The sequence below is a fragment of the Mesoplodon bidens genome (genome assembly GCF_964165515.1).
Source record: "Mesoplodon bidens genome assembly, chromosome: 5".
In the NCBI taxonomy this organism is placed as follows: Eukaryota; Metazoa; Chordata; class Mammalia; order Artiodactyla; family Ziphiidae; genus Mesoplodon; species Mesoplodon bidens.
In genome coordinates, this window is record NC_138161.1 from 136440308 (window position 1) to 136467938 (window position 27631).

Consider the following 27631-nt stretch of genomic DNA (forward strand, 5'->3'; position numbering starts at 1 on the left):
GAGTAAGACGCGGAGATCACCTTCCTCCCCACGGATACACCAGAAATACAGCTACACGTGGAACAACTCCTACAGAACACCTACTGAATGCTGGCAGAAGACCCCAGACCTCCCAAAAGGCAAGAAACTCCCCACATACCTGGGTAGGGCAAAGCGGAGAGATTCCCGCACAGAGGATCGGTGCCGAGCGACACTCACCAGCCCGAGAGACTTGTCTGCTCGCCCACCAGGGCGGGCGGCGCTGGAAGCTGAGGCTCGGGCTTCGGTCAGAGCGCAGGGAGAGGACTGGGGCTGGCGGCGAGAACTCAGCCTGAAGGGGGCTAATGTGCCACAGCTAGCTGGCAGGGAGTCCGGGAAAACTCTGGAGCTGCTGAAGAGGCAAGAGACTTTTTCTTCCCTCTTGGTTTCCTGGTGCGCGAGGAGAGGGGATTAAGAGCGCTGCTTAAAGGGGCTCCACAGACGGGCGCGAGTCACGACTGAAAGCGCGGAGCCCAGTGACGGGCGTGGGACGCTGGGGCTGCTGCTGCCGCTGCCAAGAAGCCTGTGTGCGAGCGCAGGTCACTGTCCACACCGCCCTTCCGGGAGCCTGTGCAGCCCGCCACTGCCGGGGTCCCGGGATCCAGGGGCGGCTTCCCTGGGAGAACGCACGGCGCGCCTCGGGCTGGTGCAACGTCACGCCGACCTCTGCCGCTGCAGGCTCACCCCGCACTCCGTGCCCCTCCCTCCCGCCCGGCCTGAGTGAGCCAGAGTCCCCGAAGAGGCTGCTCCTTTAACCCTGTCCTGTCTGAGCGAAGAACAGACGCCCTCCGGCGACCTACACGCAGAGGCGGGGCCAAATCCAAAGCTGAGACCCAGGAGCTGTGAGAACAAAGAAGAGAAAGGGAAACCTCTCCCAGCAGCCTCAGAAGCAGCGGATTAAAGCTCCACAATCAACTTGATGTACCCTGCATCTGTGGAATACATGAATAGACAACACATCATCCCAAATTGAGGAGCCAGGAGTCAGTGCTGTGCCTCTGAGGTGGGAGAGCCAACTTCAGGACACTGGTCCACAAGAGACCTCCCAGCTCCACATAATATCAAACGGCGAAAATCTTCCAGAGATCTCCATCTCAACAGCAGCACCCAGCTTCACTCAACGACCAGCAAGCTACAGTGCTGGACACCCTATGCCAAACAACTAGCAAGACAGGAACACAACGCCACCCGTTAGCAGAGAGGCGGCCTAAAATCATAAAAAGTCCGCAGACACCCCAAAACACACCACCAGACGTGGACCTGCCCACCAGAAAGACAAGATCCAGCCTCATCCACCAGAACACAGGCACTAGTCCCCTCCACCAGGAAGCCTACACAACCCACTAAACCAACCTTAGCCACTGGGGACAGACACCAAAAACAACGGGAACTACGAACCTGCAGCCTGCAAAAAGGAGACCCCCAACACAGTAACATAAGCAAAATGAGAAGACAGAAAAACACACAGCAGGTGAAGGAGCAAGATAAAAACCCACCAGACCTAACAAATGAAGAGGTAATAGGCAGTCTACCTGAAAAAGAATTCAGAATAATGATGGTAAAGATGATCCAAGATTCTATTTCCCAGATCCAAAATCTTGGAAATAGAATAGACAAAATGCAAGAAACAGTTAACAAGGATCTAGAAGAACTAAAGATGAATCAAGCATCGATTAAAAACACAATACATGAAATAAAAAATACTCTAGATGGGATCAATAGCAGAATAACTGAGGCAGAAGAACGGATAAGTGAGGTGGAAGATAAAATAGTGGAAATAACTGCTGCAGAGCAAAATAAAGAAAAAAGAATGAAAAGAACAGAGGACAGTCTCAGAGACCTCTGGGACAACATTAAACGCACCAACATTCGAATTATAGGGGTTCCAGAAGAAGAAGAGAAAAAGAAAGGGACTGAGAAAATATTTGAAGAGATTATAGTTGAAAACTTCCCTAATATGGGAAAGGAAATAGTTAATCAAGTCCAGGAGGCACAGAGAGTCCCATACAGAATAAATCCAAGGAGAAATACGCCAAGACACATATTAATCAAACTGTCAAAAATTAAACACAAAGAGAACATATTAAAAGCAGCAAGGCAAAAACAACAAATAACGCACAAGGGAATCCCCATCAGGATAACAGCTGATCTCTCAGCAGAAACTCTACAAGCCAGAAGGGAGTGGCAGGACATAATTAAAGTGATGAAGGAGAAAAACCTGCAACCAAGATTACTCTACCCAGCAAGGATCTCATTCAGATTTGATGGAGAAATTAAAACGTTTACAGACAAGCAAAAGCTGAGAGAGTTCAGCAGCACCAAACCAGCTTTACAACAAATGCTAAAGGAACTTCTCTAGGCAAGAAACACAACAAAAGGAAAAGACCTACAATAACGAACCCAAAACAATTAAGAAAATGGGAATAGGAACATACCTATCGATAATTACCTTAAATGTAAATGGACTAAATGCTCCCACCAAAAGACACAGATTGGCTGAATGGATACAAAAACAAGACCCATATATATGCTGTCTACAAGAGACCCACTTCAGACCTAGAGACACATACAGACTGAAAGTAAGGGGATGGAAAAAGATATTCCATGCAAATGGAAACCAAAAGAAAGCTGGAGTAGCAATTCTCATATCAGACAAAATAGACTTTAAAATAAAGACTACTAGAAGAGACAAAGAAGGACACTACATAATGATCAGGGGATCGATCCAAGAAGAAGATATAACAATTGTAAATATTTATGCACCCAACATAGGAGCACCTCAATACATAAGGCAAATACTAACAGCCATAAAAGGAGAAATCGACAGTAACACAATCATAGTAGGGGACTTTAACACCCCACTTTCACCAATGGACAGATCTTCCAAAATGAAAATAAATAAGGAAACACAAGCTTTAAATGATACATTAAACAAGATGGACTTAATTGATATTTATAGGACATTCCATCCCAAAACAACAGAATACACATTTTTCTCAAGTGCTCATGGAACATTCTCCAGGATAGATCATATCTTGGGTCACAAATCAAGCCTTGGTAAATTTAAGAAGTTTGAAATTGTATCAAGTATCTTTTCCGACCACAATGCTATGAGACTAGATATCAATTACAGGAAAAGAGCTGTAAAAAATACAAACACATGGGGGCTAAACAATACACTACTTAATAACGAAGTGATCACTGAAGAAATCAAAGAGGAAATTAAAAAATACCTAGAAAGAAATGACAATGGAGACACGACGACCCAAAACCTATGGGATGCAGCAAAAGCAGTTCTAAGAGGGAAGTTTATAGCAATACAATCCCACCTTAAGAAACAGGAAACATCTCGAAAAAACAACCTAACCTTGCACCTAAAGCAATTAGAGAAAGAAGAACAAAAACATCCCAAAGTTAGCAGAAGGAAAGAAATCATAAAAATCAGATCAGAAATAAATGAAAAAGAAATGAAGGAAACAATAGCAAAGATCAATAAAACTAAAAGCTGGTTCTTTGAGAAGATAAACAAAATTGATAAACCATTAGCCAGACTCATCAAGAAAAAAAGGGAGAAGACTCAAATCAATAGAATTGGAAATGAAAAAGGAGAAGTAACAACTGACACTGCAGAAATACAAAAGATCATGAGAGATTACTATAAGCAACTCTATGCCAATAAAATGGACAACCTGGAAGAAATGGACAAATTCTTAGAAATGCACAACCTGCCAAGACTGAATCAGGAAGATAGAACATATGAACAGACCAATCACAAGCACTGAAATTGAAACTGTGATTAAAAATCTTCCAACAAACAAAAGCCCAGGACCAGATGGCTTCACAGGCGAATTCTATCAAGCATTCAGAGAAGAGCTAACACCTATCCTCAAACTCTTCCAAAATATAGCAGAGGGAGGAACACTCCCAAACTCATTCTACGAGGCCACCATCACCTTGATACCAAAACCAGACAAGGATGTCACAAAGCAAGAAAACTACAGGCCAATATCACTGATGAACATAGATGCAAAAATCCTCAAGAAAATACTAGCAAACAGAATCCAACAGCACATTCAAAGGATCATACACCATGATCAAGTGGGGTTTATTCCAGGAATGCAAGGATTCTTCAATATACGCAAATCAATCAACGTGATACACCATATTAACAAATGGAAGGAGAAAAACCATATGATCATCTCAATAGATGCAGAGAAAGCTTTCGACAAAATTCAACACCCATTTATGATAAAAACCCTGGAGAAAGTAGGCACAGAGGGAACTTTCCTCAACATAATAAAGGCCATATATGACAAACCCACAGCCAACATTGTCCTCAATGGTGAATAACTGAAACCATTTCCACTAAGATCAGGAACAAGACAAGGCTGCCCACTCTCACCACTCTTATTCAACATAGTTTTGGAAGTTTTAGCCACAGCAATCAGAGAAGAAAAGGAAATAAAAGGAATCCAAATTGGAAAAGAAGAAGTAAAGCTGTCACTGTTTGCAGATGACATGATACTATACATAGAGAATCCTAAAGATGCTACTGAAAAACTACTAGAGCTAATCAATGAATTTGGTAAAGTAGCAGGATACAAAATTAATGTACAGAAATCTCTGGCATTCCTGTACACTAATGATGAAAAATCTGAAAATGAAATCAAGAAAACACTCCCATTTACCATTGCAACAAAAAGAATAAAATATCTAGGAATAAACCTACCTAAGGAGACAAAAGACCTGTATGCAGAAAATTATAAGACACTGATGAAAGAAATTAAAGATGATACAAATAGATGGAGAGATATACCATGCTCCTGGATTGGAAGAATCAATATTGTGAAAATGACTCTACTACCCAAAGCAATCTACAGATTCAATGCAATCCCTATCAAACTACCACTGGCATTTTTCACAGAACTAGAACAAAAAAATTCAAAATTTGTTTGGAAACACAAAAGACCCCGAATAGCCAAAGCAATCTTGAGAACGAAAAACGGAGCTGGAGGAATCAGGCTCCCTGACTTCAGACTATACTACAAAGCTACAGTAATCAAGACAGTGTGGTACTGGCATAAAACAGAAAGATAGATCAGTGGATCAGGATAGAAAGCCCAGAGATAAACCCACACACATATGGCCAACTTATCTTTGATAAAGGAGCCAGGAATGTACAGTGGGGAAAGGACAGCCTCTTCAATAAGTGGTGCTGGGAAAACTGGACAGGGACTTGTAAAAGTTTGAGATTAGATCATTCCCTAACACCATACACAAAAATAAGCTCAAAATGGATTAAAGACTTAAATGTAAGGCCAGAAACTATCAAACTCTTAGAGGAAAACATAGGTAGAACACTCTATGACATAAATCACAGCAAGATCCTTTTGGACCCACCTCCTAGAGAAATGGAAATAAAAACAAAGATAAACAAATGGGACCTAATGAAACTTCAAAGCTTTTGCACAGCAAAGGAAACCATAAACAAGACCAAAAGACAACCCTCAGAATGGGAGAAAATATTTGCAAATGAAGCAACTGACAAAGGATTAATCTCCAAAATTTATAAACAGCTCATGCAGCTCAATAGCAAAAAAACCCAAACAACCCAATCCAAAAATGGGCAGAAGACTTAAATAGGCATTTCTCCAAAGAAGATATACAGACTGCCAACAAACACAGGAAAGAATGCTCAACATCATTAATCATTAGAGAAATGCAAATCAAAACGACAATGAGATATCATCTCACACCAGTCAGAATGGCCATCATCATGAAATCTAGAAACAATAAATGCTGGAGAGGGTGTGGAGAAAAGGGAACACTCTTGCACTGCTGGTCCGAATGTGAATTGGTACAGCCACTATGGAGAACATTATGGAGGTTCCTTAAAAAACTACAAATAGAACTACCATATGACCCAGCAATCCCACTACTAGGCATATACCCTGAGAAAACCATAATTCCAAAAGAGACATGTACCAAAATGTTCATTGCAGCTCTATTCACAATAGCCCGGAGCTGGAAACAACCTAAGTGTCCATCATCGGATGAATGGATAAAGAAGATGTGGCACATATATACAATGGAATATTACTCAGCCATAAAAAGAAACGAAACTGAGCTATTTGTAATGAGGTGGATAGACCTAGAGTCTGTCATACAGAGTGAAGTAAGTCAGAAAGAGAAAGACAAATACCGTATGCTAACACATATATACGGAATTTTTAAAAAAAAAATGTCATGAAGAACCTAGGGGTAAAACGGGAATAAAGACACAGACCTACTTGAGAATGGACTTGTGGATATGGGGAGGGGGAAGGGTAAGCTGTGACAAAGCAGAAGAGAGGCATGGACATATATACACTACCAAACATAATGTAGATAGATAGAGGGAAGCAGCCGCAGAGCACAGGGAGATCAGCTCGGTGCTTTGTGACCGCCTGGAGGGGTGGGATGGAGAGGGTGGGAGGGAGGGAGATGCATGAGGGAAGGGATGTGGGAACAGATGTATATGTATGACTGATTCACTTTGTTATAAAGCAGAAACTAATAAAAAAATAATATTTAAAAAAAAAAGATTCACAGATTCACTGTAGTGATCACAGATTGCAAAACTGTTGCACTACATAGAAAATGGTACTTCAACTAGAATGAGCTATTTAGGGGTATTTATTTTCACTACTTTCATCTTTAATTTGGGAGAATGCAGATTTGATTAATATTTATTGAATATCTAATAAGTGCCAGTCACTGTCTAAGGTGGTTTACTGAAAATTAGTATATTTAATCTTCATGACAACAACTGGTCAGTTAGGTCTTAAGAGCAGCTATTTTACTGAGGAGGAAACTGTCACACACAGAGCTAACTCATTTACCTGGGATCATACAACAAATAGACCTGGATGGGTTTAGGACAGATCCCAAGTTCAGGGCTTTTTTTCCACCTCACCAAGCTGCCTTTCTTCCACCTCTACTTATTGACTTGAGGGTATCCCACAGTTTAACTTTCATTTCCAGTTTTAGTTTCGTAGGAGCATTTATTTGTGATGAATTTCATGAAATACCTTTGGAAAGTTGCTAAGTATACGATCCATATAAATCTAGACTTACCTACAGTATCCCATACTATAGATAATTCTAGGATAGAGAATTTTTTCCACCTAAAATTATTTGAAGCCTCAATAAATAATATCTTTTTAGAGTCAATACTCTTGAGAATGTTGAAATCAAATCTCTAATTTCTTCAGCTAAGGAGGTGGTATTCTTAAATGACAGTGATTCTAATTACTGTACTCTACCATGTATGAATTGAGAGAAAACTTGCCATGTCTATTTCTCAGAAGCTGTGGCTAAGGCACACTTTGATAATTTTCAGAACTGTACAAAAGAAAGTTTAATGTTTTCTATATGATGAGGTAGACGTGTAAAGAAGAATCGTGTGTTTAAAGTTATAATCTATGTGCAATTTTTGTACATGTTTAAGAATTTTAGATCCCCAACTAGGGATCTAACCCATGCCCTCTGCATTGGACGTGCGGAGTCTTAACCACTGGACCACCAGGGAAGTCCCAAGAATTTTGGATTCTTTAACATTCTCAAGAGCTTTCATCTTAGAACACCTTATTCTATTCACTGAATCCTTCCCCCACAAAGAACACATTTGTGTAAGTTATCAGTACTCTGAAAGCTCATATCACCATAAGGAACATATTCAGCTACTTGGAGATAGATAGAAAAAAATGCTGTTTCCAAAAGTGTGTATTAGTACTTAATTTCAAGCAATTTACACCATGTTTTTCAGAGTTAAGCAAAAAAAAAAGTAAATTCATTGACAATGTTCAACTGGACATGAAAATAAAACACCCAGGTATCATTGGCAGAAAGTGATAGGATTGAAGCTGACTCCAGGTTCTGCTTCTGACATGAATTTTTTTGTTCAGAAACAGTATGTGCTAGTTGATTTTGTGATATAGAAACTTCTATGACAGAACACTAAAGTTTTCTAAGCTGCCTTAAGACTTGCTCCAATCTCTATGTTCGTCAATATCTTAATTTTACTTTGTCTTGAATGTATATATTCTATGCCTTCCCAGCACTTTTAAGTGCTTTTAAGTGATTGATTCTTTCCTAAGTGTTTTTCTTGGTTGTGATTTATTATGATGGTTTAAGTGGTGACCTACAGGAGTTAAACTTCAAATCTGCTTTTAAAAGAGAGACAATTCCATTTCTGTTGTTCATCCGAATATTCTAAGGATTTAATGATTTATGCAATCAACGCTCCTTTTTCTATCATTTTTTAAAAGGCCTCCCTCAACCTAGAAATTCCATTTGAAAAGAAAATGCTTTTTGATTTTAAATTGCAGCAGAAGCTTCAGCTTATGCCGCAGAACACAAAAGTGACTTTTTTTAAGCCTTTTTTTTTTAAAGTAAAATGTTAGTTGTACCATTCGTTTCCCAATGACTTAAGGGCTGCAGTTCAAAGAAAACCTCATGCCAAACTTATTTATTCCAAATATGTTTTTCTGATCCCACTGTCCAGCATCCCAACTCTTCCACCAGTTTCCAAATGTCAAGCCAAGCAACCACTAGGGTTGATAAAGAAACACTTAAATCTACCCTGCTGGTCAGCACAAAAGACTCAGAGGGATGCCGGGACCCCTAGCTCCACCCTAGTAGTAAACCCGAGTTCTGTGGACCAAAAGAGTCTGGGGTCCCTAAATGAACCCATGATCTTTAACGTGAACAAATGATCCTCCTGCTAAAAAATGCCCAGCACCTGTATCCAAAAAACATCATTGCCTGACCCTGGGGGAGTAGTTCCAGGGTTCTGGGAGAGGGGCCCAAATGCAGTGGGCTCCTGGAGAAATCTGTTACCATAGGAATATTGAGAAATCCAGTTAAAAAATTCACATTTTACGGTCAGTCAACTTCAAACAGTCACGCTTTCCCTTTCAAACTTTGAACTAGGTGAACAGAGAGATGATTTGATTTGTGGTTCTGCTGCACAGAAGTTACACATCATTTAAAATAATTTTTTAGAATTTATTTTCAAATGTTTAAAAGCCCCAATAAATTATTTTTGTGTTTTATTGACTTTCAGATTTACTTGATTCTTGAAACATTATTACCTTTTAATTACTGTGAGCTGGTCTTGAGTTTCAAAGTATCATCTGACAACTGATTTAATTTTCAATGTGTAAAATATGGGCTTTCTTCCCACAAACATAACTGCTTTTTTTTTTAAGTGAAATCTGGGCAAGATAATTGTTACACTCAGTTTTTACCATATGAAATCTTTAATAAGAAAAGCTTTTTGCTGTAGCTTTGTGAATTGTTCCAACTTGCAATATATAACTCAATTTATTTGTAGATGCGTATGCTAAAAATTGCATTATATTTTAGGCAATAGGTTAGGTGGACTAAACCCAGACATTTATTGCTTTACAGAAGAGATCTACGCTATTATTTTTTGAAAAATATGCATAATAGCTATTCATAAATGTTCACCTCATTAAAAAAGAAATGCCATTTCACTTTAGCTACAAAGACCTTTCCTTGACAAAGGGGCGTTGGCTACAATGGTCTGTTTGAAATATTTTTCTCTCTCTCTCAGATACATTTTTAAAATACCTCTACCTCCAGATGATTCGAAGATATATGATATTTAAAGATGTAGGGTTTCTTTCATGGTTATGCATCAGTAACACAACAAAGGTCGGCTTTGCTATGCTTTGCATGTGGTATGCTCGTATATCTGACTTCTACCTGTTTAGCCTCACTTACTGCACCTTCCCAGATTCCAGTGTGTTTGTCCTTTTCAAAGCATCCTCTGCTGGGTTAGAGCCATGACTCTTTGAATTATTAACACCTGCACAATGCCTCCCAGAAGCGAGAGGATACAAGTACTGAATTATCCTGTGTGTCTCCAAGTCAGTCTTCACACAACCTTGGCATCTGGGAAGCAGTGAAGGTAGGGCAACTGACACTGGACATGGGAGACCTGGGCTCTCTGCCTGGGTCTGCTCGTGCACTTGTGGTATCTCCCTACACCAAAGATTCTTTCTTTTATTTATTATTATTTTTTTTTTTGTGGTACACGGGCCTCTCACTGCTGTGGACTCTCCCGTTGCTGAGCACAGGCTCCGGACGCTCAGGCTCAGCGGCCATGGCTCACGGGCCCAGCCACTCTGCGGCATGTGGGATCCTCCCGGACCAGGGCACGAACCCGTGTCCCCTGCATTGGCAGGTGGACTCTCAACCACTGTGCCACCAGGGAAGCCCTTTCTTTTACTTTTTACTATTTTTTAACTTACTATGTCATGGGCGATGTTCCAGGCTACGATATAGATATCCTTCATTAAAATGAGGCTTGTGGATATATGCTGAGCAACAATTACCTAGATCATTTGGTCTTGTTTTTTCCTACCATTTCTCATCATCTACACCCACATTTTATATTTTATAGAGAGTTAAGCTATAAAGAGGAACTGCGAAGGAACCCAGTGAAGGAAGGTTTGCATAGACTCCCTCTTTTCTAAAGATGTTTCAGACAAGCTTCCCACATGTCATGTCCTCCCTGGTTTACTGCACTTCTAGCAGGAGGACGGACTGTGGACCACTTGTGGTGTGGGTTCTTTCATCCCCTCATCTGAGTCCCAATCCCCAAAGACAAGAAAAGGTGCCCTTAGTACTCTTTTGAAGAGAATCAAATAAGTAAAACTCAGCTGAATCCATTGTGGGCTCAGGAGAGTCCAGAGCAGAACTCTCAGGAAAAGAGGAAGTCTGGGGATTGCAGTTTGCTTCCCTTGCCAAGAGAGCATTCAACATCTCAAGAGGTCGGTGAGGCCAGGATACCCTAAAGGAGGCCTGAGGGGGTGAATCAGGTTCATTCATGAATGGGGATAATGACAGCTTCTACTTCATGGCATCAGAATCTGTAACAGAGTTCACCAAATAGCTGTTGATGAATGAATAGAATTGTGGTGAGGATTAAATAAGTTTTCACACACTCGTTTTTACAGCGTTTGTGGCACTTATATGCATGTTAGGTTTGGTTTTGGTTATTTTGTTTTTGTTTTGTTTTATTTGTTTTCTGAGTGCTAGAATTAGGACTCATAATTACATCTTGCAGTTCAAGCTTCTGTTCTGTAATAGAATTATCTTATTCCATGAAGTCAAATTTAAAATGCTAAAAGAAGCTCAGTTGACATAGGCAAATCATGGATCACATTATAGCAATTTTTCAATGAACTTAGGTAGAGTAGCAACCAATCTGAAGCTGGTTAGATCAGAAAACAGGTAGTGGGGAATGCATGTCTTGACAGAGCAGTGAGAGGCCATATCTGCCCTTTAGCTGCCTGATTCTTGTCTCTGTTTGCTGTGTGCTGCAACAACTATTTGGATAGTGTTTTCAAGACTTCTGACAGACTTGAGAAAATGCATGGGCATTTTTCCACCTGGTCAGTAAGGGAAAACCTTGACCAGATAAAATAACTTGGATATTCTACCAACCATGATAATTCATTTGCTTAGTAGCCACTTCTTGTTTATTAGCCACAAACCTCTCCATTCCTCAAAGGCAGGTATTCCTTCCCTTCTGCTTGCACAGTGTGTGTCACAGACTCAATAAATGCAGGCTGAAATAAACCATAAAGCTTAAATGAGGCTGCAGCTGCCTTCCAGTCTCTAAGAACAGGTGATACTCAGGCTAGACTCTTGGCAAGCACGACCCCAGATTTCTCATTCTCACTCCTCCATCCTGGAGTCATGGGGGGTGGCATCCCTTCTTCCCATAATAAATTTAAAACGAAGTAAGGCACTCCTTGGACAAACTTTTCTTTTGAGAAATTAGCTAAAAATACAGCATCAGATATAATGTCCAATTTTTTTAGGCTTCCATTTTTGAATTCTTCACTTTTTAATATATATCAACTACTTTATACTTTATAAATACTATACAAATTTATATAAATATCAAATACTTTATATAAATCTCAATCTCTCCCTTGAAGCCAGTAAGCATTCATAGGTCACAGAGTCCTTGGAATTGAAAGCTACGACTTCTATTTTCTTCTCTGTTAAAATGTACTTTGAGTTTTCTTAAGTTAAAAATCCCTGCTCTAGTGTGTTCAGTTCATCCAATATATAAAACTATCCAACAAAACAGTGTTGGATCCTTCCAAAATTCACTCACAGATCCTTTCAAGGGATGACATTCCTCAAACAAAACTTCATAATGCCCTTGTTTTATCTAAACCCCTAGAGAGGATTACATATCAAAAACAATTAAAACTTTTTAGTAGAAATGGGGCCAAAATGCTTGAGATGAATAAGAAATCCTCTAGGTCTTTGCCAAAAGCCAATGAACTTGGACTTTTTCTCTCTCCTGTGTTTTTATTAAAAAAATTTTTTTTAAGTTTAACTTATGTTTTTCTTAACTATCTCAGTGTTGTGGTTTAGGCCATGGAAGGTTGACTTCCTTCCAGAAAGGCATTTCCCACCCTGAAGTGAGATACTGTGATTGTGCTCCAGAGGCTTCTGGATCTGAACTTCAACGAGTTAGGTTCCCCCAAGGGTCACTGCACCCTGTTCAGACGCTCTCTCTCCTCCCACCATGGCCCTGGCTCTCTCCTCATCTGTAGGATGCACATGTTCTCCTTCAGGCTTTTTTTCTTTTCCTTTCGAGTTAATGCTCTTGCTGGCTTTGTATTTCCATTGTTTCATGTTGTTGATTTTCCCCACTTATGAATCATGAAGATTAACCAAAGTAAAGTCCTGATTTACCACATAGCAAATACTCAAGAAATCTTTGTTGCCTTTTATTTCTTTTAAGCTAAAGGGACAAGTTAAAGTATAGAAGGCACCTTCTTCTCCTTACCCACTCCTAGCCATGTTAGGACTTTTTACTGTGTTGGACCATATGAAACTGTGGCTATTTGACGTTTTCAACTACAGAAATGGCAATTTCGTATGATTCAACTAATACCATGCTGCTAAGCAGCTGGGCATTCTGTTTGCAAAGAGTTCCCACACTCATTACTAGGCGACCAGCCAATGGTCCTGGTTAGCCCAGCACTGAGGGGCTCCCAGGATATGAGATTTCAGTGCTACAACAGGAAAAGACCCCAGCAAACTCAGACTAGTTGGTCACCCTAGTCGGTATACTACAGTCGAATTCTGCTTTCTGTGATTTCTTATTTCCTAAATGTGTAAAGAAAAAAATGTCCAAATGTATCATAAAAATATAATCATCAGTAAGATTTATTGAAGACCCACCATGTGCAGACACCTCAGTTAATTTGTTTAATCCTTCCAATAATTCTATGATGTAGGAACTCTTCTTATCTCCATTTTACCTGTGGGTAAAAGGAGGCACAGAAAAGCAAAGTTGCCTGACTGGGGTCACAGAGCCTGCAGTGGTGGAGCAGGGAGCTGAGCACAAAGAATCTGAATCCAAAGTTAGTGCTCAAAGGAGAAATATTCACTTCTCCCTTCCTTGGGTGTCTATGGTTTCTGCAAAGTCGGCTGATGAAAGTGGTTTCTGAGGAAAAGGAATGGATATAGTTTTCTCCATCCCTCTCCAGCTTTAGTCTTCTTTTTTTCCCTCCCACTTCCATGCCCTGGATATTGACTTTCGTTACAACCACTTAGCCTTGGTCATGCTACTGCCTAGCCCCGACCTGGTGGCATTCTCGTCACCGTGTCCCAGGTGCACATGCCCGGTTCCTAACATGAGGTGCCACTCTCTGTCCACTAAGCCTGTCCCTCACCTCTGCCTGGACCACCACTCCCTGCAAGACAGTTTCATATGTGGCCCATACCACCCCTTGGCTCTGCTCGCACTACTAAGGGGCAGAGGGGAGGAGGGCTAAGCATCAGGAGATGGGCCTGGGGCTAGATCTTGGAGAGTGTTGAGTCTTAAAAGTCATGCTAAGTAGTTTGGCTTTTATTTGACAGACAGTAAGGAGACAGCTAAAGTTGATGGGCAATGGCAGGAGCACACTGTGTTTTAGAAAGATAAGTCAGAAGGTGGACTGGGGCAGGGAGAGTCTCTAGGATTGCTTTCATTATATGAGAGCCAGCAAATTCTGATGCAATAGCGCTCAGCGTATACTGTGTGGCACCAAGACAACTCGTCAATTAGATGAAAAAAATCATCCTAATCCAGTTACATCAGCCTTGTGATCATGTTCCCTGATTTTCACTCTCCTAAACCGATAGAAAATGCTAACAATGAAAAGACACAAGTTGTCAAGTTTTGTCAAGTGTCAATTAAATACTTTTCGCTGTAGTGGATCCTACTGTGCTCCAATACGGCTAATATGTGTAGTTAAAATGATAGTCTATTAATCTTATGTTAAGGCGTAAAGAGGAATGACAGAACATATTTCATGCTATCTATGAAAAATGGTGAAAAGCAAAAACAAAAATGAAAATGTTAAATCTGTGAAGGGGAAACAGGTCATCACTGTTCTGGGTATATTTGTGGATTCCAAGTAGATTTGCCTAAAACTGCATGGAAGGAGTTTCAGAACTGGAAATGTAAAACACTACTTTAAAATAAGCAAATATCTCCCCAAATAACCCTGGTCCCTAATGCGGGGTAGATCTGCTTGAAATGAATGCAACAATTGTCCATGTACACGTCCGTAGTTCCACAAGGGTGCCCAAGCCCCTCACCGCACAGGAAGCTTGATATATATTTCAACACATAAGATAGCATATACTTTGCACTGAGACTTCCTTGCTAAGTTCAAGATCCTTACAATGGCTGCCAACTCCTAATATTTCAAAGACTGTCTACATTAATATCTTTCAAAGCCCCAAACCTTGGCAAGGAACAAAAATTGTTTTTGAATCTGCTTCAAGAATTAATATTAGAGAATAGGAGGTTTTCCTCTCAGCAAATTGAAGCTGAATAAATTGTTCTCTGTCTCCTTAGAAATGGAACTGATTGCTGGAGGTGAGCATGCCTGGGAGGGGGCAGCATGCAATGCTGGGGAGGGGCATGTGTGGGCTCAGAGGGGCCTTTGTTCTCCTAAATTATTGGCAGATCAGTTTCTTTAAACCCAGTGTAGATGCTAAAATACAGGAAGTAAGTATATTAGCTTGGAGTTACATTAAAGACAGCTGGAACTGCTGGACGATTACTGCCTATTTTCTTTGATTATTGCGTGCCCACAGAGCAGCCTGCTCCCAAGCATTTCTGGGTGGTTGCTCACGTCCTCACCACTATGACAGGTGAATTGAAAGAATCCTGTGTAGACCTGCATTCAGGCTATTCCTTGGAACAAGACAACAAGCCCAAGAGACATTTCCTTGTGGCGCTTCTGATGACTGCTTTGTCACTCCCTGCCCCATACAAGCAGGGATTCTGTGGTTTGATGGTTTGGTGTCATTCCCCCTGTGGACTTAAAAGACCCAGACTTCAAAGCCACCTGCCAAAAGCTTTTGGTAATGGCTTTGACTTTATTCTTTCTATTTATAAAAATAACATAATTCTTGTAGTATACCAGTAAATATAAAACAGAATAATGAGAGTAAAAGAAAATCTTACTGCCTAAAAGCAGCCACTGTAACTGCTAATACTTTGGCTTATTATTATTATTATTATTATTGCTGATCTGTTGCAAACTGCTTTTCTTTCAAATCATTACTTCTCTTTGCCTTTTAGAATATCATTATATCCCCAAAGAACCAACACAGTTTCTCCATTCCTGATCAGAACAACTAATACGTATCTACCCACAATTCCAGGATTTACAAATGTATGCTAAGAATTCATGGCATATTACCTGAACTTGGCATTTTTTTCTGCTAGTATTTCTTAGCTATTTTAATTTAGTCAAGAATAAACTGTGTGTGTACAATTTTGTATCTTGCACCATCTACTTGACAGTTACAAACTAAGCATCTCCCATTAATTTTAAGTCTTCTTCTTTGTTTTGTCATTACTGGCCAAATAGATGTATCTAGATCCATCTACTTTTCTCCTCTTACAACCTGTGGATTTTTATCATTTCATTCTTTCTGATTTATACATCAGATTAAATCAGATGCCACAACAACTTATTGACACCATCTAAGTGAAAGGGTATGTTTTAAAGGGATAAAATTGTTCTTCATTATAGACTCAGCAATATGCTCTTAAGGTTGTAATGACATTTGAATGCCAATTCCTAAAATAAAAGAAGAAATGTTTCCCCAAGAGACTCACAGAGCAACGAGAAGATGGTAGGGAGATTTGAAGGATGAGATTCATATGCTACTTCAGCCTTCTAGAGAAAGTATCCATCAGTAATCTGACAGAGCCAGGGTCCTTACTTGTCACTTGCTATGTGATCTTAAATATGTCACTCAACAGTCTGAGCCACAGAGGCTTCATCTGGGAAATGGGAGAAATAATACTCACCTCATGCAGGGACACTATTTAGCATGTAATCGATGCTTGTTGGAGCTCTGTCCTTACTATTCAAGATGAGGTCTTTTTCATAATGGATTTGTGTGAATTTAAACAATATAAAAAAAGAGAAATGACATTTTCAAAAGCCTTAAACATATAAGAACCAGTTCCTTAACTGCATCCTCCTTTAGCTAGCATTTTTTAGAACAGGTAGCCATATTTTGCCTAGGCTGACAATTTCTTTTGACATCTGTATAGCATTCAGTATACTTTGTTCATCTTGGTTGAGTATGGATATAGATCTCAAGAAATCTAATTCCATTAATTGGTCATAATGATGGGCACTCTGGAAACCCAAACGATTAATATAGATAGAATTCTAGGGTCTTGTTTCAAAAAATATATGCAAAAACTGATTTTAGTACAGTCAAGTATTTTCGAAACAACTATGTACGTATGAAGAAACAATGTGGCCACCTCACATTCTTCCCTGATTATTAAAGCTGATCCACTTTCTCCTCTTTCCGCACATTCTCCAATCCCATGCCACCCTTGCCTTCAGCTTGACTTTGATACCTGAGACTATTAGTTGGATGGGTAATCTATTAACCTTGATCCCTCATCTCAGTTCAGCCTCTATCCTTTTCCTCTCCTGTGAGAGCAGGGACTTGGATCTCCTCAGGGACTTCGGTCATCTTCTTCCCCCCTGTGTCTTCAGCCTTTCCATCCCTTCTAGCTATTTCTCCTCAGCACAGTGTTTTTCATCATAGACAACAGATACATTCTTCAATCCACCTCTTTACTTGGTTACTCGGAGACAGTCAGTCCCCTCCTGATCTTCCTCCTCCTTTCTGGTCTTCCCTTTTCAGTCTTCCATCTGCTCTGCTAAGGCATCCATTCCCTGGACCACCCAGGGAATTCCCTGGTGGTTCAGTGGTTAGGACCTGGCACTTTCACTGCTGTGGGCCCAGGGTTCCATCCCTGGTCGGGGAGCTAAGATCCCACAAGCCACACAGTGAGGCCAAAAATGGAAGAAAAAAAAAAAGGACCCCCCAATATCATGTCCTTTCAGCATACCAAAGAAATGTAACATTATTGTTAGATTTCATTGTTTGACTTGGGTAAAGGAGACATCTATATTCAACTCTTTCTTCTTTTTACATAGCTTATGTGGCAGAAGTCAAAATAAATATATGTACCATAAATATTTTATTTCTTTCTCATTACCTTCTTACCTTAGATATACACAGTACACACAATCTTGTCATGATTGATTGTCTTTCAACGATTAATAATTGAGAATCCCTATGTGCTAGACATTGAGGGGATTACAGAAAAATATAATGATAACAGTTAGCCTTCATTGAGCCCCTCATGTTTGCCGGAAGGTTTACATAACAACAATGTTGCACAGTAGGTATTAAATTCTCCAGTTCTACATGGAATAATGTTGAGGCTTCAAGTTTTCAAGTTCACACAGCTTGCAACCAAAGAGCTGGGATTCAAGCTGTGTCTTTATAACTCAACACTTTCTTTTTATGACTCGACGTTAAGTATAACAGTTCCTAAGAGGTACAAATTACTAGGAGGGGTGATTACTGGGGTTAGCTTTGAGTTTTGATAAAATTAATTATATGGGTTTTTAAAATTTATTCATTTGTTTTTCTAAAAATTAAGAAAAATATGAAGTTCTGCAAAGTTTGAGTTTTGTGAAAAGTAAAAATAAGTCACTCCTATCCACATTTTTCCTTTTAATTTACATGTCAATTTTTTTCTACCTTATGAAATTGTGCGTTTTGGAAGCAAAGATAAGCATTATATGAAAATACATTCAGAAAAGTTAAGTGCTGGCCTTTCGCTGGTCACGCCTAAGAGCTGTAGAGTAGGAATTTTTACATGATTCAGGATGTGTTGAAGCTGTGTCTCCCTGACAGTTCATTAGTTATTGACATTTTCTCTTTTTCTCTCCATGGAATTCTGGGACTGGAAGAGACCCTGTTATGTAGCCCCCATATGAAAATAAGCAATGACCTGAGAACCAAATGAAATCCAGGCAGGCCCAATGAGAATCAGGAGGTGTGGGTAACGAGAGGCAGGCAGTTGGCCTAATGAGAAACTTTACAGATCCTGTTTCTTTCTATTACCTTTTTTCTATTCTTCAGGGTAATCTTTTAGGTTGTGTTTTACTGAATTTTTAAGCATATTTTCACTTATGCTTTCTTATATTCTTATAAGTTTCTAATGTAGTGAATATAATGGCATGAAGTGGCAAGGTTGTGCCACAATGTAGGTAAATATCCAGGGCAGTGTTAAAGTAGCACAGGGAAATTCTTGTTAGATCTGGTTGTTTCTATGCCACCCTGGTGCCCAGTCTTTTCTGACCTTGGAAGCTGGTTATAATTGGAGGGAATACTAGATGCTTCAGGTCTTTCTTCTAGGTCAGGAAAGACAAGAAAGGATGATATATGAAGACTCAGATGAACTGACAATATGATGTAGAGGTGGAGTTTTATGGCTGTTTCCAAAATCAATGGAAAAGAAAGCTGGGACCAATTAAGTACCTGTCATGGGCATACAAGGGAGAACTTGTGGTGCACATACTAGGTTTTGACCATTTCTATGTAACAAGACTGTAAATTTCTCTATCCAACTATTATTTCCTTGAAAATAAGAATTATGTTTTATTTCTTATTGTATCCCCAGTGACTAGCACATCTTTAACATAAGGCAAACAGTCAACCAATATTTGGAAATAAATGGGAATTGAATTAAGAGGATACAAATGATGATTTTAAATTATTATCAAGTCTAATTTCCGGGCTAGACTTGTCTCCTAAATAGTTCTTACATGTGATCTACTATATCTACAATATCTCAGAAAACATTGGTGGGTTCTAGGTGTGGAAAGATGTATCCCCTGAGAAATTTAGACTTCAGGCTTGACCTTATGAGAGTTTATGGTTTAAATTTATATTGCCTATGATATCCACAAAACCCAAACTTAAAATATAAATTTAAAATGTGGTCCAGGTTGGAAATATGCCTGGAACAACTGGCAAAAACAAAAACAAAGCATCTTTGGCAAGCCACCTTCTAGACAAAGGCCACAAAGTTGTCACCTCTGTTAAAACTCCACCATTAGCTCATAGATCAAAATTAAAAACACACAAGGAAAAAAACCACCATGAGAGACAGCAGGAATAGCAAACAATAGAACTAGACCTCAAGATTTTGATACAATGAATAACTGGATAAAGATTATAAAAATTTATATTTAAAATATTAAAGAAATAAAAGATGGAAGCTGGGCTTCCCTGGTGGCGCAGTGGTTGAGAGTCCACCTGCTGATGCAGGGGACACGGGTTCATGCACCAGTCCAGGAAGATCCCACATGCCATGCAGCGGCTGGGCCCGTGAGCCATGGCCGCTGAGCCTGCGCGTCCGGGGCCTGTGCTCCGCAACAGGAGAGGCCACAACAGTGAGAGGCCCGCGTACTGCAAAAAAAAAAAAAAAAAAAAAAACTACAAAGAATTTAAATTTAATGAGTAAAAATATCAGTTTAAGAGTTAAGAAAAGGAACAAGCAGAACAAGTCCAAAGAACAAAATTAAGTAAAAAATAAAGGTAAAAGCAGTAAAAAAGGAAAGAAAAGAAATGGAAAGCAAAACTACAATAGAGAGGATCAACAAAGCCAAAAATTGTTTCTTTGAAAAAAACCAATAAAATGGACAAATTGGATAAGGCAAAAAAAAAAAAAATTAACAATGTTAAAAAAGAAAAGGAGGACATTACCATAGGTGCTGTGGAAGTTAAAAAGATGAGAAGATGTCATGCACAATCGATGCAAATAAATCTAAAAACATAGGTGAAAAGGACAATTTCCTAGAACCATATAACTTACCAAAACTGTTTGAAGGGGCTCCTGTTTTCCATTCCTCTCCCCCTCCCTTCCCCGTCCCAGATGACTGGATCCTGAGGAGACATCTGCAGTGGCAGCTGCTGAGTTCTCGGTGAAGGTTTTTCATTTCTCCCATCCCCTTCTCTCCCCACCCCATCCATTAATATTCTTTTGAAGATTCTTCATTGTCAAGCTGCCAAAGTGGTGAGTGTGATGGTAGAAGCGGCTGCTTCTCGTTTCAGTGCTTCTTCGGGCAGAGAAGGAAGTAAGGGTGCACCTCAGCACTACCCCAAGACTGCTGGCAACAGCGAGTTCCTGGGGAAAAACCCCAGGGCAAAACGCTCAGAAATGGATACCTGCATCAAGTACTAGACGAGATGACAACTCCGCAGCAAACAACTCCACAAATGAAAAAGAATGACATGATGTAATCTTCAGGAAAGTAAGAAGCATACTAAATAAGCTCACTCCTGAGAAGTTTGACAAACTATGCCTTGAGTTCCTCAACGTGGGTATAGAGTCTAAACTCATCCTTAAAGGGGTTATACTGCTGATTGTGGACAGAGCCCTAGAAGAGCCAAAATATAGCTCACTGTATGCTCAGCTATGTCTGCGATTGGCAGAAGATGCACCAAACTTTGATGGTCCAGCAGCAGAGGGTCAACCAGGACAGAAGCAAAGCACAACATTCAGACGCCCCTGAATTTCCAAATTACAAGATGAATTGAAAACTGAACCAGAAATGTTGATGTCTGTGATAAGCATGAAAATCCCCTCCTCCCCGAGGAGGAGGAACAGAGAGCCATTGCTAAGATCAAGATATTGGGGAACATCAAATTCATTGGAGTACTTGGAAAGCTTGATCTTCTTCATGAATCTATCCTTCATAAGTGCATCAAAACACTTTTGGAAAAAAAGAAGAGAGTGCAACTCAAAGATATGGGAGAGGATCTGGAGTGCCTCTGTCAGATAATGAGGACAGTGGGACCTAGGTTAGACCATGAACGAGCCAAGTCCTTAATGGATCAGTACTTTGCCCGAATGTGCTCCTTGATGTTAAGTAAGGAATTGCCGCTGCAGGATACTGTAGAGTTGAGAGAACACCATTGAGTTCCTCGCAAGGCTTTTCTTGACAATAGACCAAAGACGATCAATCAAATCCATCAAGATGCATTAAAAGGTCTAGGAGTGTTTATTCCTGCTGCTATGGCTCAAGGGATGAGAAGTGACTTCTTTCTGGAGGGCCCATTCATGCCACCCAGGATGAAAATGGATAGGGATGCACTTGGAGGACTTGCTGATATGTTTGGACAAATGCCAGGTAGTGGAGTTGGTACTGGTCCAGGAGTTATCCAGGATAGATTTTCACCCACCCTGGGGCATCATCGTTCAAATCAACTCTTCAGTGGCCATGGGGGACACATCATGCCTCCCACACCATCGCAGTTTGGGGAGATGGGAGGCAAGTTTATGAAAACCAGGGGCTAAGCCAGTTCTACCATAACCAGAGTCAGGGACTCTTATCCCATCTGCAAGGACAGTCGAAGAATATGCCACCTCGGTTTTCTAAGGACAGCTTAATGCAGATGAGATTAGCCTGAGGCCTGCTCAGTCTTTCCTAATGAATAAAAATCAAGTGCCAGAGCTTCAGCCCCAGATAACTATGATTCCTTCTAGTGCAACCACCACGCACTCAAACACCACCTCTGGGACACACACCTCAGCTTGGTCTCAAAACTAATCCACCACTTATTCAGGAAAAGCCTGCCAAGACCAGTAAAAAGCCACCACCATCAAAGGAAGAGCTGCTTAAATTAACCGAAACTGTTGTAACCGAATATTTGAATAGTGGAAATGTAAACGAAGCTGTCAGTGGTGTAAGAGAGATGAGGGCTCCTAAACATTTTCTCCCCGAGATGTTAAGCTAAGTAATCATCCTGTCACTAGACAGAAGTGATGAAGATAAAGAAAAAGCAAGTTCTTTGATCAGTTTACTCAAACAGGAAGGGAAAGCCACAAGTGACAACTTCATGCAGACTTTCCTGAATGTACAGGACAGTGCCCCAAACTGGAGGTTGACATCCCCTTGGTGAAATCATATTTAGCACAGTTTGCAGCTCGTGCTATCATTTTGGAGCTGGTGAGCATTTCAGAACTAGCTCAACCACTGGAAAGTGGCACCCGTTGTCCTCTCTTCTTACTTTGTCTTCAGCAATTAGCTAAATTACAAGATCGAGAATGGTTAACAGAGCTTTTCCAACGAAGCAAGGTCCATATGCAGAAAATGTTCCCAGAAATTGATCAGAATAAGGACCGCATATTGGAGATCTTGGAAGGAAAGGGACAGTTTCTTACTCCCAGTCCTCCAATTGGAGAAGGAACTGTTAAAGCAAATAAAGTTGGATCCATCTCCTCAAACCATATATAAGTGGATTAAAGATAACATCTCTCCCAAACTTCATGTAAAGGATTTGTGAACATCTTTTTTTCTTTCTTTTTTTTTTCTTGCGGTACGCGGGCCTCTCACTGTTGTGGCCTCTCCCGTTGCGGAGCACAGGCTCCGGACACGCAGGCTCAGCGGCCATGGCTCACGGGCCCAGCTGCTCCGCGGCATGTGGGATCTTCCCGGACCGGGGCACGAACCCGTGTCCCCTGCATCGGCAGGTGGACTCTTAACCACTGCACCACCAGGGAAGCCCGTGAACATCTTAATGACTAGCTTCTTACAGTACATTTCTAGTGAAGAAAACCCACCCGGTGATGAAACAGATTCTTCCTCTGCTCTTTCCAAAGAATAGTTAGAGCAGGAAAAACAACTGCTTCTTTCCTCCAAGCCAGTAATGCAGAAATTCCTTCATGATCACGTTGATCTACAAGTCAGTGCCCTCTATGCTCTTCAGGTACACTGCTACAATAGCAACTTCCCGAAAGGCATGTTACTTCACTTTTTTGTTCACTTCTATGACATGGAGATTATTGAAGAAGAAGCTTTCTTGGCTTGGAAAGAAAATATAACCCAAGAGTTTCCAGGGAAACGCAAGGCTTTGTTCCAGGTGAATCAGTGGCTAACCTGGCTAGAAACTGCTGAAGAAGAAGAATCAGAGGAAGAAGCTGACTAAAAACACCAGCCAAAGGCTTAAATCGTGCAAAACATAATGTTGCTATGATGTAACTGCATTTGACCTAACCACTATGAAAATTCATTCCGCTGTAGCATTTTCACAATATTTAAAGCAGAAGCACGTCAGTTAGGATTTCTTTCTGCACAAGGTTTATTTTGTAGTGTAATGTCTTAATCATAGTCTACCATCAAATATTTTAGGAGTATCTTTAATGTTTGGATAGTATATTAGCAGCATGCAATATTATATCATAAGTTCTCAAGCAGAGGCAGTCTATTGCAAGGACCTTCTTTGCTGCCAGTTATCATAGGCTGTTTTAAGTTAGAAAACTGAATAGCAACACTGAATACTGTAGAAATGCACTTTGCTCAGTAATACTTGAGTTGCTGCAATATTTGATTATCCATTTGGTTGTTACAGAAAAATTCTTAACTGTAATTGATGGTTGCTGCCATAATAGTATATTGCCTGTATTTCTACCACTGGTAATGGGCTTTATGTGCTAGATTTTAATATCCTTGAGCCTGGGCAAGTGCACAAACCTTTTTAAAAGAAACATGGTTTACTTGCACAAAACTGATCAGTTTTGAGAGATCATAAATGCCCTTGAAGTGGTCTTTGTGGGTGTGAAACAAATGGTGAGAATTTGAATTGGTCCCTCTTATTATAGTATTGAAATTAAGTCTACTTAATTTATCAAGTCATCTTCATGCCCTGATTTTATATACTTGTATCTGTCAGTAAACATTGTGATACTCGAAAAAAAAAAAAAAACTGTCTGAAGGGGAAGAAGAATTAACTAGACCTATAATCATTAAGGAAATTGAATCAGTTGCTAAAAATCCATTCACCAAAAAAAAAACAAGGCCCAGATTGTTTCATAGGTGAGTTCTATCTAACTTTCAAGAAACAGATCATTCAATTTTATACTTACCTTTTAAGAAAAAAGATAAAGGAGGAATGCTTCCCAAGTCATTTAATGACACTATTATAATACTCCTGAAATAAAAACCCGTCAATGGCAGTAATAAAAATGAAACGTGTATGCCAATCTCATTTATGGACATAGATACAAAGATTGTGATAACAATATCAGCAATCCAAATTCATCAGTGTAAAACAAAAGTACATTATGACTGAGCTGGGTTTGTCCCAGGAATGTAAGTATGCTCTAATATTAAAATATTGTAAGTATAATTTACCACATAAACAAATGAAAAGAAAATATCTCAGTAGATTTTAAAAAAGCATTGAATATGAAAGATTCAACAAATATTTATTTTAAAAATTCCTGGCAAAGTATAGAAGGGAAGAATTTCCTTTATCTGATAAAAGGTATCTGGTAAAAAAGCCATAGGAAACATCATACATGGCAGTGAACCTTCAGAAGTGTAATCCCTTTTAAATTGTTTAAGTGTTCTTCTTTTGATGTATGTTTTGGTTGTCTTCCATATCTTTTTATTTTAAGCAATGAACATCTTGATGTAATCTATGTATACTTGTCACATTATTTGCTTAGGAAAAATTCCAAAAAGTAGAATTGTTCAGATCAAGGTTTTACATCTTATAAATTTTATTATATTTTCCTAAATTTCCATGAAGAAAGATTGTGCAAACTTACAGTGACACAGGCAATTCCTTAGAGTTCCCTTTTTATTCACTTTGTTTATTCAATAGATATTTACTGAACATTATGATATGCTAAGCTCTCTGCTGGGAGTTGGTGTTCAGTGACAAACACGACAAATGTGCTAGACACCCTTCTGAAACTTACAGATTAGTTTTGGGGTCATCTGTATATATTCTTTAAGAAATTGCTTGTTTGTGACTTATCCATTTTTCTGAATTTTCAGTTTGATTTTCCAGAAGTCAAGATTCTAGGATGTTTGGCGTCTGAAGTATAAGGGGTACAAGGAATGAAATCTCTTGGGGTAGAGTAACTTTGTTTTCCAAACCAAAAATAGAATAGAGGATAGAAAAGCACAATAGTACTTAGATGGGGACAAAAGAACAAAGTGTCTGAAAATAGGTCGGTCCCCAAAAGTCTGAAATAGATGATTTCCTCACCCATGGAAAGGGAGGAAGTGCCACACGCAGAGAGGCTGAGGGCATAGGCCATAGACAACCTCATATCCCCAGTTTTGCCTTGAGCAGGCTTTTCAGTAGTTTGACTCAAACTGAACTCAGAAACCCCTATGGAGGAGAACACTTCAATACCATTTATCATTCTCAATCAGCAACTTTAACTTTAAAAATAATACAAAACTCAGTGATGACAAGATAGCAAACTAGCTTCAGCTGCTGGCTCCTTCTTCCCAAGTGAAACCTGGAGAAACTACATGATTGAGAGAAAATATGGAACCAAGCAAGTAATAAAAACTATAAGAACACCTGGAGAGGACAGAGGTTGTCAAAGTGGTAAGAAGGATGGCCACACCTGCACAGCAGTGAAAGCAGGAGCCCGAAGAGAGGATCAGTTAGAGATTTTAACTTCTGCATTTGCCTCTTGCCCTTATTGTTTTGGGGTGATCTTCACCCGCCTCATTGCAATAGCCTAGAGCATCCATTGTGGTAGCCCTGGAAGTAGCATCTGGGCAGTGAAGAAGTTGATAAAAGTGCAGGATGACCAGGTGCCCTGCCTTTGAGCATCCTCTGTCCTCCATCTCCTGTGCCTCCAAACCCTCAGGATGATGGAAAATGACCTAGAGAGACTCTGCCTCTTCCCAGTGTTGCTATGTTCTAAGGGTTTAAGGGTGAATCCCTGACAGAGGAATTGCCAGAGGAGTGAAACCAATTCAGTTTTGGAGGGTGATCAAAAGTTTGATGGTGCTGAGGGCTTCCTCCACCCTGGAGCTCATCCCTGCTCATCTCCTAAAAATCACTGAAGGAACTCTAGTGTGTGTCCCTCGTAACATTTCCTCATGACATTGGCAGACAGGATTGACCCCAGGAAAATATGGGCTCACAGGCCAAAATAACAAAATGTCCAAAAAGCACAACCACTTAAAACAGAGACCAAAATCTGGACATAGACCACAAGAAGCAAAACTATTGGAAACGGCAAGCCAACAATTTAAAATATGCATAATTAGTATCCTTAAAGAGATAAAGAAGAATATTAATAATTTGGAACAGGTACAAAATGTTGTAAAAAAATAATCAAATGGAAATATTAGAAACAAAAAAAGTTTTAAAAGAGAGAAAAACAGGCACCACTTTTATCTAAAGCAAAATTAGCATCAGTCAATTAATGGAAAAGTCAGTTAAAGCAAGGAATCATTTTAAAATGACACAAATACCTCCAACATTTAATCGTCACTTACACAAATGCATATTAATTTGCCAATCTTTTGATAAAGATTCAATGCTTTTTCTTTGAATCTTAGGGTTCTAGGATGCCTTTCTTGCACAAAGCACACCCAAAATATATCTACCAGAATTTCCAGTTTCTATTTCTGTGTCTTTAGTTCAGAGCCAAGAATTAAAGACATCGGCAGAGCATATATGTTAAGAAGTTTTCTGTATTTAAACGTTTTATAGTTGTCCTGCTCACCACTAATTTAGTAGCATTTTCTACGCAACTAAATTTTACCAAGTCTTTTCTACATATTTAACTTAGTTTTGAAAAACATCAACTCTTTCTTTCATAGTCACACTTAATCTATGTAGTTACATTAACAATTACAAATACCAATTTAAAGCAAAGATAAACAGACTTTGGAACAAGTGGAACTGACTCATTAAGCCTAAAAATGTATGTGGTAAGAAGGAATGGAGGGTTAAACTAGAGAGTAGAGACTGATTAAGATCTTCTAGTGCATATCTACAGCTGAGTCTTTCCCTCGGTATTTGCATATGATTTGTTTTGCATACAAACTCATTCTGAACATCGTCAAAAATACACATGTAGCCCAAGAGAACTTTCTGAGGGAACTTTGTGTGGTAACTCTGAAGTCCCCAAAGAGTTTGGAACAAAAATAAAATTAGCTCCAAACCACCAAAGTAAGTCAAAGCTAAAACTCTCATACAGAATCGATTTAGGCATGCCTGGTTTTTATGTGAAAATAGAATTGCCTTCCTTGGAAACAAAGAGAAATACATTCACGTACTGTAATCGTTCATAATTTTGACATTTTACTTATATTGTCAAGGGTGTGCAGGAGCTTCAATACAAAGAGGCTTCAGG

The 27631-nt window shown here is 39.7% G+C and overlaps 1 protein-coding gene and 1 pseudogene across 2 annotated transcripts in view; both read left to right on the top strand.

The window, feature by feature from the left end:
- Nucleotides 1–27631, top strand: part of SLC9A9 (solute carrier family 9 member A9) — a 558573-nt gene that overhangs the window by 304142 nt on the left and 226800 nt on the right. The window lies entirely within an intron of this gene.
- Nucleotides 19583–23500, top strand: LOC308617475 (eukaryotic translation initiation factor 4 gamma 2-like; annotated as a pseudogene). Its single transcript has 2 exons — nucleotides 19583–22792; nucleotides 23015–23500. The product of its transcript is annotated as a eukaryotic translation initiation factor 4 gamma 2-like (transcript).